At 36.1% G+C, this 12,411-nt stretch overlaps 1 protein-coding gene across 4 annotated transcripts in view; it reads left to right on the top strand.

Moving 5' to 3' along the window:
• Positions 1-12,411, top strand: part of MYO3B (myosin IIIB) — a 191,731-nt gene that overhangs the window by 104,138 nt on the left and 75,182 nt on the right. The gene's annotated exons all lie outside the window — the stretch shown is intronic.

Here is a 12,411-nt window from a genome sequence, read left to right on the forward strand (position 1 = left end):
GATAGTTCTGCAGCATCCGTGCAAACAAGCCAGCAAATGAATACTTCTCTCAATACTTTAAAAGCATCTTTTTCATGATGGGTGAGAAAAGTATGTAATACTAAATCTAAATACAGTGGATGCAAAATTACTGTGAGCTAACATATGGAGATGAGGTTGAATGTTTAGATAGAAATACTTGGTAGATGCATTAGATAGTGCTGGGTAGGCTTATTGTACATTGGTTGTAGATGCAATCCTGTGCCTGTGCACAGCTCTCTGCCTTGAATTTCTTGACTGTCAGTAACCCAGTTGTAGCATCTGGTGATGCATATAACCTCTCTTGACATTTCTTTATGTTTAGAAAAAAACATCTGGAGAAAAAAATATATTGAGCTTTTTTTGCACATTTAAAATTGTTATATTATAATATCTGTTTATATACTACAGAGGATAGGTTCCTGTTACAGGGTAATTCTTCCTGTAATTGGAAGGCTTTCAACTACCTCACCTCAAATTACACTTTCAGAGGTCCTTGAGAGGTGAGGATCCAGTGAGGAATCTGCTTCTCCTTCAGCTGTAATGAGTTTAGATGGAAAGGAATAGAGTTTATGATGGAGGATTGGTTTGTGCCCAAGTGGGGAACAGAAGATCTTTTTATCTATTACTACTCTACATTTGAGTCTGTGTTAAATTGATAGAAGAGATTCTGATCAAGCAGAGCAAGAAGGAAAGCTCACACATGGTCAAATGTGCCTCCTCACCCCTCTTTACAAGCTGTTTTACACCTTGGAGCTATTGTCAGAATGAAACCAATTAGGTGCTTTGTCTCAGTTATCAGTCCTAATTATTGCAAGTATAATTTTTATTTTATTGCTATTTTTAAATCAGAATGCTGATGCCTTCATGCAAATTCATCTTTTTCTGGCATTATAGAGTTATTTTCAGTAGCAGCAGCACTCAACTTGAGTATTTTGCCTGAGATGCATTGAAGGTTCAGTAAGAGATACTTCTCATTGCAGTTAATGTAAAGTTACCATGCTGGTGTATTTTACCTATTCTTACATTCCTTCCTTGTTTCATATTTACATTAATGGAATGCTTTCTCCCTCCATTTACCTTTCTATGAAGAGCACACAGCAAGTTAAGTGTTTTCTGTATTTCTCAAGTTGGTACAGGACATCCTAATAAAAAAAAATTATTGTGCATGTGCTTCTATGCATGGTGTTATAGGAATAGCTTCAAGCTCTTATATAATTTTTATTTTTTAAAAGCCTTTGTGATTTTGCTACTTTTTTCCAGCTGTCTGATATAATTGACATTCACATCCTGTGTTAGGGCCTCTGTGTTCTAAAATCAGATTGTTGCCAGGTTTAGTTTTGGCAGCTTGCAAGATAAATGAAAGGTTTGGCTGAGAACAGAAGGCATTGCTGGCAATGCTACATCACCTGCTCTGTGAAGAAAGATAATGCTATTCTTTTAACTTTGTAGAAAGATGCTTTTGTAAACAAAAGAATAGTGAGTGTGCATGTATCCCATTGTACTCTGTCCGTGTCTCTTAGCCCTCTTCCCTCCACTTAACATGTGCTTCATTCCTAAAGAAAACCAGAAAAAATACAGATTAAGATTCATAACCTTGGTACAGCTTTTGGTCAATTACTGACTAATGCAAAAGTTAATAATTTACATGGGAAGCCATATTCCATCTTTCCAGGTAACCCTGACTTGAAATGGCCTTTCTGGCAGTATGTGTGGTGTTTTGTCTGAAGATGAGTGCCAGCACGCTCTCGCATCTGCTGGCAGCCATCTCTGGAACGTGCAGTGTGGCTGGGTTTTGCCAAGCGCGGGCTCCCGTACGTGTTGCAGCCGCTGGGTGGTGCTAAACCAGAGGCGTGAGGGAGTGCGAGACTGAAATCGTGGGGCTGACAAGGACGGAAAATGTACTTCTTTAAATACCAAAAAGAACAAAAAGATGCCTTTCCCACCCTGAGATGATCCTCTGTTTGAAGTATATTTATATAACTGTCATATCTTCCCCTGTCAAAAACTGAGCAGCATCCAGAAAATAAATACTAAAAAGCTAAATTCTTTTACTAATTTAAGATCATGTTAATCCTTGTAATTTATCAAGTACACTTATCCCTTCTCAACAAATGCTTCTATTTCACAGTAGCAGTCTTTGCAGTTTAAAGGGCCCGAAATTAACAGCAGGACATTAAATATACATTTGTAATAGTAATTTATTGTTAATAAAGTATGCAACTACTCATATGAGACATTGGAACTTAAACATTCTGGAACTAATTTTGTAGCATATACAGCTTGGTTTTCCATCTTCCAGTGGAAATTTAGTCATGTTCAGTGTGTTCTGAAATATGCACTTTCTAGGGACCTTTAACTTCAAGATTGAATGAATGTATTCTGATTTAACCTAACAGTTCTCCCATTTGCTTCCATATCTGTCACTTTTTTCTATAGACAGATCTTCTTGTGCTGCCACTACTATAGATGAATATGCATGTTCCCATTTGGATAGAATATATTCCTGATTATCTCTGGGTTTGGTTTATCACTGTTGCTGGTAAAGCATCAGAGAGAAAAGGAATTACATGAAGTAGAAAATAGAGTCCTCTTGTAAAAATAGAGGATTTTTGTTGGAAAAATTAAAAACAGCCTTGGTACCTTCACCGTTGAGGAGTCAGACCATTTTGCTCACTGTCGTGATATTCAGTAATTTTTGCAGCATCACCTATAAAGGGTGGTACTGTTGGATTGCTTGGGCAAAGCACCCCTGGGGGTTTTTGAGACTTTATCTTTTTAGAAAAGCTGCATCACAACAAGATCTTCTACTCCTGAAACAGAATCTCTGCAGACTTTTGTCCTTGCCATAACTGACAGACCTTTAGGACTTCGAGGAAGTTATCGTCTGCAGGGGGAAAAAGGGAAATCCTTCCCATCAGAAGAGTAGAGACACTGCAAAACATCCTTGTCCTTGCTCTGAGGATCAGTAGGGGTTTAGCTTGGCTACACAGAAGAAATACTACAGCAACATCATACCCAATGCCACTAAAATCATTAGATATTGCTCACACATTAAGGTAATGGAGTATCCACTATATTATATATAATGGTATATCATTGCTTAAAAACACTCCTTGTATGTGGTGCCTATATATTTAATCATAAATATAATATACATTCATTCTCTGTCAAAGAGAATTGGGATGAGAGTTTTTACAACTGGGATGAAGGGTTTGGTTAGTCATGTTTTAACAAGGTAATTTTTTTGTCCAAAGTAGATTTTTTTTCCAGACACAAGTTATTTATAATTCACCTGTCTAAAGGTCATTTCTCCTCCTCAATATTGATTTTTAGTCTGTGTTCTTTCTGCCTTTGAGTCTCTAATCTTGCTTACAAACCTTAGATGTAAAGTAATTATAAATAGTGAATGTTTGTTTACCAAACCAAACAACTAACGGACCATGTGCTAAGAGAAAATGTGAAAAAAATGTTTCAGGTTAGCTTTATGCACACTAAAGCACTAAAGAACAAAAGAACTATGGCCTTTTGTTAAACCACTTTAGAGAACTGCTTTTCACCACTTCTTGGTGACAAGAGTACTATCTTTAACTTGTGTGTAACTGTGATAGAACATGATTCCTCATGACAAGTCAGAAACCAAAGGAAAGATTTTCTTGCATTTTAGTCTCATGAACAGGTACTACTGGGCATACATTCAGTGTAATCCTGGCAAGTCAAAATCATAGGTGCTTTGCCACTGTTTTCAGTAGAACCTGGTAGGTTTGAGCTGTCATGTTTGTCACTGTGCACTCCTGTTGAGCACAGGCCCTTGCTCGGGCAATATATAGTGGTAGGTCTCTTGGTTTAGTGTGTGTTATTCACTAAAATACAGAATGCTTCCATTTGGGTTTAGTGTATTTTTTCCTCTTATTTCCATACATCACAATAGAACCAAAGGCTCAAATACATTTTAATTTTACTAATTTATTCCACAATAAAATTTTCTTATAACAGTACTTTTGAGTTAGTATTTTCACCTTTAAGAGATAAGGCACTCTTAAGTCAAATTAATTGGAAACAAAGTCACTGTAATGACAGTACTCAAAAATTAACCAGAATTTATATTTTGTAAGAATTTTGGTAAAGTTAATGGAAGTTGTGTATTTCACTCAGGACATGGAGGCTTTTATACTTCTAACTGGTCTGTATGTTAAAAACACAAAAATAGTTTTTGCTCTGCTGCCAGTGAGTTGTATGCAAAGAGAAGCTTTAAACCACAGCTGTGCGGTGTAACAGTCATGAACTTTACTGGGTTGCAAATGTGGGACATCAGTAAACTCAATTAATTGTAGCTTAACTGATTTTGGGAGGTAGAGTGATGAATTACTTTTTAGAGTTCTGCACTTGAGCATTTTACAGCCCAGTGTTTATTTTTCTTCATGTCCTAAGGTTTTGCATCATAGTACAAATGTAGTACAGATACTCATAAAACTTACTAGCAATAGGATCCAAAAAATACTCTGAAGTAGCCCTAAAAATGGAACTCATCTAGAAACAGAGCCATCTATCAGATCAAAGTTAAGGTCTCAGTCCTGCTAAAGCTTTATATAAAGCATAACAATTATTTACTGTTGAGAATTACTCCCTATAAATAGTGTCAGTGAATCTCTGATATTGCACATGGCAGTAAGCACAACAGCTGAGAATTGTCAAGTTAGATTTACCACAGCTATGTTTGTTAAAGGGTGTTACCCAAACAGAATTATGCTGGTTTTTAATCTGAGACTTCACAGATTATATTGTACTGAAAATGAGCAAGGGGGCATAGATTTTTTTTTTTGTCTCCAAGTGCTTGCAAATTGAACTCTAATAAAAGTAGAAGTAGACAAGTTTAAGAATAGATCTTAATTTACTGCTTTGATTTATAATAGATCAATCTCTCTAGAACAAATCTTGAGAATAGTTTTTCTTTACCTTTTTCTCAGAAGAAATACCTTTCCCAATTTTAATGTTTCTGGCCTAACTTCTCAATCCTGTAATAAACATGATTTCTCAGTAGTGCATAGTAATTAATCTTAACACTGCATTGTACACTAATTAAATTCAAAAATCTATTGATATTGAGGAAACAAAAGATACATCACATAAAACATGTTACTGTTTTTAATATTAACGAGTAGACTGTGGGGTTTCACTGTACACCATCTACAGAATTTAAATAGAGAAATATTCAGGGAATTATACCATTGTTTTAATGGGGAGTTTACTTGGCAGTTTTAATAGGCACTGGGTGCTGTAAGGCCAAACAATGTCAGAGATGCTCAGTATGTCATTGGAAGCATTCAGTAGCTCTGAAGATCAAATCCTAGAAGAGCATTATTTTAAAATTTCCTAGTGAATTTTCAGAGCAGATAACTTTCTTGAATATTCAGATAATCTTACTCATATGAATATCCATGATGTTTTTTGGTGTGTCCTTAACAAAGAATGTGCTTATATTTCCCACTCCTTCAAAATAATTGCATTAAGGGATTAATATATCTAAAGGATGAATGTAGTGGGTGGAAAATAAATCTCTGAGTCTGTGCTAGAGCTTGTATATTCATTTCAGAGTATTTCATGCAGTCTTACTATGATTTTGTACTTTTATCATTTTTCTTTATTCCTTCATCTTACAGCAAGCTGTAAAGGCCAGTGCTTTACTGAACCAGCATTATCTATTATTATTTGACTTTGTCTTCCTTACTCTAACCTGACTTGTCTTGATGCAGGAGTGGTTAATTGAGCTGCGTGGGTAGCGGGTCACGGTGTGTGACAAAGCAAATGTGTTTGTGGATAGTTGTATGAATGAGTAATTATTTCATTAAGAGCAGAGATACAAATATAATTAATGTTTTGCCTTACTGCAGAAGTAACTGATTTTGTATCAATTGTGATAATACACAGAAGTGCTGAGATCCAGGGGAGCAATGGTTCAGTTGAGAAGCCTTTGAGACTTGATTAAATTAGTTGTCAACATCAATAATGCCTGCATTTCAGAAATGGGAAGGTCTGGGACTTTTATAAAAGTTCTGTAATCTTGTTTCATCTTAAATTAACCCTTTAAAAAGACAGTTCTTGCCATGGTGTTTCAAAACCTGGTTTTGACACCATTTTTTTAGCTTGTCTAGCCTTGGGATCTTGATGACTGGGGATAGTGATAGTCATAGTGAGATCAAAGAAAATATTCCATAATTTTTCTGTGTGCTTTCAGTTGCATATTTACACCTGAATTTTTGTCACTGAATTCATTAGGAATCTTCACTGGCTTGGTAGGATTTTGACCAGAGTGTGTCTGTATGGAGCAGCTTCAGCACCAGGTCCAGAGTGATGGAATATATACTGTAAATTTTTTAAACATTGTATGGTGAATTAACATCTCTGGATATACAAGCAAAGGGCTAGAAATCACCTGGATTTCTAGCAAAGGGCTAGAAATCACCTGGATTCTGACTTCACCTGGATTTCCTGTTTATTTACTGCTGTTCTAAAAACTTACTTTGGCCTCAAGTTAAACTGAGCACTATAAAGCTTTATAGATAGAACAATAACTACCGTGTTCTTTATAATCATACTTTCACTTTTCTGGATAAAGCAAATACAATTTGGGGGGGGGATTGCTTACATAACATGCAAGAGGAAATATATCAGCTACATAAAACAATGAGGGAGACTAGATCTGAATCAGACTGTGGGATAACTATATTTCCAACCTGTGTATGGTTTTAGAACTATTCTTCAACATACCTCTGGAAGAAGAAATAAACTTGTCCAGCCTGAGTAGATGTAAGTAGAACAAGGTTATTTTGACCAATAAAATCAGTGAAGAATTCCTCAACAATAAAGTTTCACAGAAAATTCACCTCTGTAATTTTGTTTCTAATCTCAGTTACAGATGTGGTGGCAGGCCAATCTGCTGGGGCAGCACAAAACCTTGCTTTGATGGAGGGGTACTGTCCTGGCAGCAGCAGTGTTCTGTCCTGTCTGCTGTTCCCCAGAGAATTCAAGGTTTGTTGTACTGGGCTGATTGCATACAATAGCATCAAACTGTGCACTACAAGAGACATGTAAGGAATTTGCTAAGGACAATATCTGAAAGAAATGGCCCATGTCTTCTGACAACATATAAATCATAAAAAGCTGAACCAATTTGTTCTGTAATGCAGGAGCTGGAAGCCTTACTGGATCAGACTGTGACCAGCCTCTCTTCAGCCAGCCAGTTGGTCAGGTCTCCAGCTAGTCAGCTACAGACCTGACTAAAGAAAGAAAGAAAATGGTGAACATGAAGCAGTAAAAAATTGCAGTATTGTTTATACAAGAATTTTCCCATTTCCAAACTTTTAAAGTGTGTTTTATTTTTGTCTAGGTGCAGGTTCCGATAGTTAGCACTGACTGTACTTAGTGTGCCACTCCTATCCTTAGTCCTGTGTTTGGACAGAGGTGCCCAACCTATGCCCTCCTGGCAGTGGCCAGATAGCAGTCTAGTCCGCGCTCTGCCACTCTATTTTCCAGAACCACATGATCATTCCTTGGCCTGTGGCTAGGAACCTTTTTATTGTGTTGTCAGGCTGTACCATACATGTTTTGCCTACTGTCTGTAAGTTTGGTCATGTCCCAGGACTTTGAGAATCACATAAGCTTTCTTGTTTCTGACCACATACTGTGCCCATGAGAATTCAGGAAAGGTCCATGTTTCAGTGTACATACTCCCAGTCAAGTTGTTGAATACACATTGGTTCAATTTAGCTAGAAAATTGGGCATGTTGCTTAAAACAGCAGTTAGTACTCAAGGTTTTGTTAGAAAAATACCTTGGGCAGTACCATTAACTAGTTTAATTAGTACCATAAATTGTTCTTCTTTAGTAGGTAAGGATAAAAGTTAAGACCTTTCTTACTGCCATCATGCATTTACAGATCTATAGTATGTATAGATACTATGTATGTAGATATGTGCAGAATACAGTGGGCAGTTTGACCTTCTGTCAAACTGCTGTCAGTGTCTCTGTTCCCTTCCATTCTACAAGAAGCCTCCTAACCTACTGTGTTGAAACAATACTTTAACATGGCAGTGTTGATGCTTACAAGCAAGGTTTTATTTGTTGCTGTAGACATGGTGCTGTGTATTTACCAGTGTGTGCCTTCCTAATGTGGGAAGTGACCACTGAAGTGCCTGCAGTGTGTGCAATAGAAAGCATAACAGCACTGAACTTATACTCAAGTTCTCCAATCCCAGTCTAGCAATGTGAAGTTTTTAGTTATCTGTAAATATGATTGGTGTCTACTTCATGCAAAAAAGACTAAAGAAATCTTTAATCTAATTGAGAAACAGTATCAGAATTCCTTAGTTCACTATGGCATGGATTTCTCATTTCAAATAATCTGGGCCAAAAACATGCATTTTTTTTATCTTGAAGCAAATATTCATAATTAGATTATTCCCAGGTGGGCTTCACTATTACTAAGCTTTTATGCTGATTAGATTCTGTTTGGTTATATGTATCTGATTTTGGAAATAATATTTCTTGATTTTATTTTGAATATAAAGTAAAGTAATTGTCTTTTCAGAAGAAGCAGTAGTTGAAGTCTATCTGTATTGATAGTTGCCCTCTACAGACAGTATTTTTATAAATACATTCTTGTGTAAAATGTAAAGTATTTGAGAAAATTGGATTCTTTGCTTTTTTATTGCACAAGATTAGCTTAAATTACTTCAATGACTCTCAATGACTCAAAAGAGTAGAGTTTTGATAGACAGATTCAAATTAGTATCCAATAAAAAAAAGTGCATGTATTCATTTGTACTTGAGCTAAAAGCTTAGTCTTACAGTAGCAGAAGATGAAAATGCATTATGGAGATAAGCAGTCGACTTCCTTTGGCCAGATAAAATGTACTGAAAGGAAAGACAGAGAAAATTCTGAGTATGTCAAAGACATTGTCTGGCCCTGTACCTCTTGTGGAGTTTGAGGGCTTAGCTGTGATTAGAAGTAACCTCAATGAAATATGAATGCATTGTAGCATTTCTGACCATATTATACTGGATCTAAATGGTGTTTGAAGTAACCCCTCTTTATCTGAACTAGAAGCATGAAAGAAATTAGGAGCATGAAAGAAATTAATGAACTATATGAGGATAAGGAAAGAGCTTGTACTTCCCTCTATACAATAGCAATATCCCTGGTGCAACATGTACAGTAAGGTGACATTGTCATTAGACTTTTTCTCTCTAAGTCATTTGCACTTCACAAACTGAATGTTGTGTCAAAGCTTAACATACTTCTTACCTGGCATGCTCTTACTTTGGGATGAGTGATCTTGGCAGGCATAACCAAAATGAGATTGTAAATACAGTGCTGATATTGCTAATATTTGCCTGGTACTGCTTACAGAACCCATCACATAAGAATAAATGAAGCACAAACCATAGGTAACATCAGAACATCCAGCCAGAGTGTGTACTTTTCCTAATTAGTGCATAAAGTCAACAGCCGGACCAATCATTAATTCATCCAGATCACACAGTGGGTAACTACCAGGAATGCAAATGAGAAGACAGGAATGCTGACTAGTCCTTTTGGAGATCTGGAGACCACTTCCAAAGTCCAAAAAGAAAAAACAAACACATTTCTTTGTGTGTGATGTAAAGACTTCCAAAACTTCTGCTTGGCTTTGCATAATAGAAGAGATGCAGTTCTTTGATAATATGGTCTTTCTCACCTAGCTGAAATGAGGCATCAGTGAAGAACATTTTTGCAGAGATGTGAGATCTTGTAAACAGCTTCAAGACAAAGGGAGGTTTGCTGACCATTGACACTAAGCTTAGCAGAGAGTCCATAGATTTTGTGCTGCTACTTCTTTTTCTTTTTCCCTTGAAAACTCTAAGACCATTTCATAAATTTTGGAAACTTCTCAAAGCATTGAAGAGAATGTTTTAATTTAATTCTTAACTTTATTGAACAGAGGCAAAAAAGAGAAATATTAGCTCTGACTGACTCCTTCATTGTCTCAATGAGTCCCAGAGACCTTAGTCTCAGATCCATGTGCATAGGTAGGAGCCGTAATTGTTCAGATGAGCAGTCCCATTGAACTGAAGTCCATGTGGGAGCATGTGGGTAAAATTAAACATGTACATGTTTGAAAGATGAATCCTAACTTTAAACATTAATTTTCTTTCTCCTCCCTCAAAAAAAACAAAAAAAAAAAAACCAAACAAAAAAACCCCAAAAAACCCCACCCAAAACCGAAATAAACGAAATCCCCAAAACATAAGACAATTTTGAGAGGGTTTTATATGACTTAGTTGGTCTGTTTTATGGACTTGGATTTAATGTAGGTAGCATTTGGTCTGAAGGGGTGTAATTTGTATTTCGTGTAAAGTTTTGACTATATAATTGGTGTGAAGCTGGATTTCTGAAAAGCACAGTGCAATCTTTCACCCTTTAACCAATTTAACCTTTCAAGGAACCCATGACAGTTCAAGCTACCCATATAATTACATATAAACATTTGTTCTTTAAATATTGATGCTTTTGACAAAATGGTTTAACATTTAATTATTTTGTTGTGTTAAGGTATAAATTACCTTGTAAATGAAAATCAAATGCAGGGATAGGTGCCAAATTTTACTGACTGTGAACACCATGCTAACCCTGGGTGAAACATTTCTTATTATGTAGACTAATTTTCAAACCACATTAATTCTGTTCGTTAGTTTTAATGGCTTAGACATGTTAAAGATTGGTAGTTACTTTTCCTGAGCATGAGCTAGATGGGGTAAGTAATTCAGAAATTTTTATTGAAGTATCATTTTGTGTTTCAGCTGAGAAAGAAAATCCTAGTAATATTTTTTCCATGGATTTAATGTAATGCTACAAGTTATTACATAGGAATTCACTTTACACATGAAATAAGCACTGGTAAGAGTCCATTCCTAGAAGGAAGTAACTACTGAACAAAGGCACGATAGGTAAAGCGTTTCTTTATTTAAGTGGGCACTGAACGCTTTGGGGTTGTTTGTTTGTTTGGTGGTTTTTTGTTTTGTTGGGTTTGGGGTTTTGGTTTTTGTTTGTTTGTGAAGTCATTAAAGATTTGTGATTAATTAAAAGATTTATTTATTTGCTTGGCTTACCAGATCAGAAACATTTAGTTTTAGTTTTGCATGAGAAACTAAGGGAGACCTCAGGGATATTAATTATGAACCCTAGAAACCTAATGCCAGCAGTGAGCGTGCTGAACCTTGAGCAGTTATAGAACCATTCTAAATTTTATTTCTGTATTAGAATTTTTAAAATTTTTACAAAATGCAATGAAATTTTAGTAATTTTAAACAGTCTGATTCAAAATCCTTTCTTCTTCCAACTCTCCTCTTTTATCATGTGTTATCAGCTTTTCAGTGCAAGGTTTTTAAGTTTTAGACTTGCTAATCTGAAACTTAGCCAAAAACAACCTTACCAAGCTATTTTAGCCAAAAAAGGCCCAAAAGAGTAATTTCTAACATAGAAAAATAACAAAATTGCAACTGGGAGAAAAATTACTTCACCATCTACTTGTTCATTAAAGTCCTCATTTTAACTTTGGAGAGATACATGTATTTACAGTATGTACCATGCATGTGCATCAGTATTCCAGATTTCCCCAACAGTTGTGGTTCTCATTAGCATACACAGTGTAACAGCCTAAAGCAGTTTCCAAAATAGTGCCATACCTTGTGTTCTGGAGCATGATTTACTCTGTCAGGTAACAGACGATGTTAGATCAGGAAATGACATGCCACTTTTGCAGTGTTGTGTCAATACCAGTGCCAGCAGCTTAAAAGATAAATACTTCTTTAAATGAATTCAGAATGGTGGAATGAAGAGTGCTGTGAGTGCTGGCCTCCAGATTATTTTCGGGGGTTTGGTATTTTTCTTGTACAGAGGAAAGTAAGAGCAAAAGTTCCGTTCAACGTTACAGTGGTCACTGGATTTGCTCTGCTCTCTTAGGGAATTATTACCAGCGTTTGGGTTTCTTTACCGGCGATTTGGTGTTCTTGGTTTTTGTTTTTCCCATCGTGCCTCCTTACTAGTTATGTAATGCAGAGTTTAGCAAAACTCTGAAGACTGTTTAGAGTTACTGCCTTTCTGTAAAGCTAACAGCTAAACACCGGAGTTGATGCAAACAAGTCATTTAGCATCTGAAAGAAGTGTTAACACTTTATTTACATTTAAATTAAAATAGACACTTATTTATGTGTTCTGGTTCTGAAAGGTGTGTGGTACATCTGCAGAGGCCTATTGTTTATTCATGCTGTAAATCCTTTGAAATGTGTTAAAATGCTTCCCACTCATTATAAAAATCCTGCCACCCATGGATTAGGGCTTTGATGTCACCAATCC

This window comes from Melospiza melodia, chromosome 8 (assembly GCF_035770615.1).
Source record: "Melospiza melodia melodia isolate bMelMel2 chromosome 8, bMelMel2.pri, whole genome shotgun sequence".
Lineage (NCBI taxonomy): Eukaryota > Metazoa > Chordata > Aves > Passeriformes > Passerellidae > Melospiza > Melospiza melodia.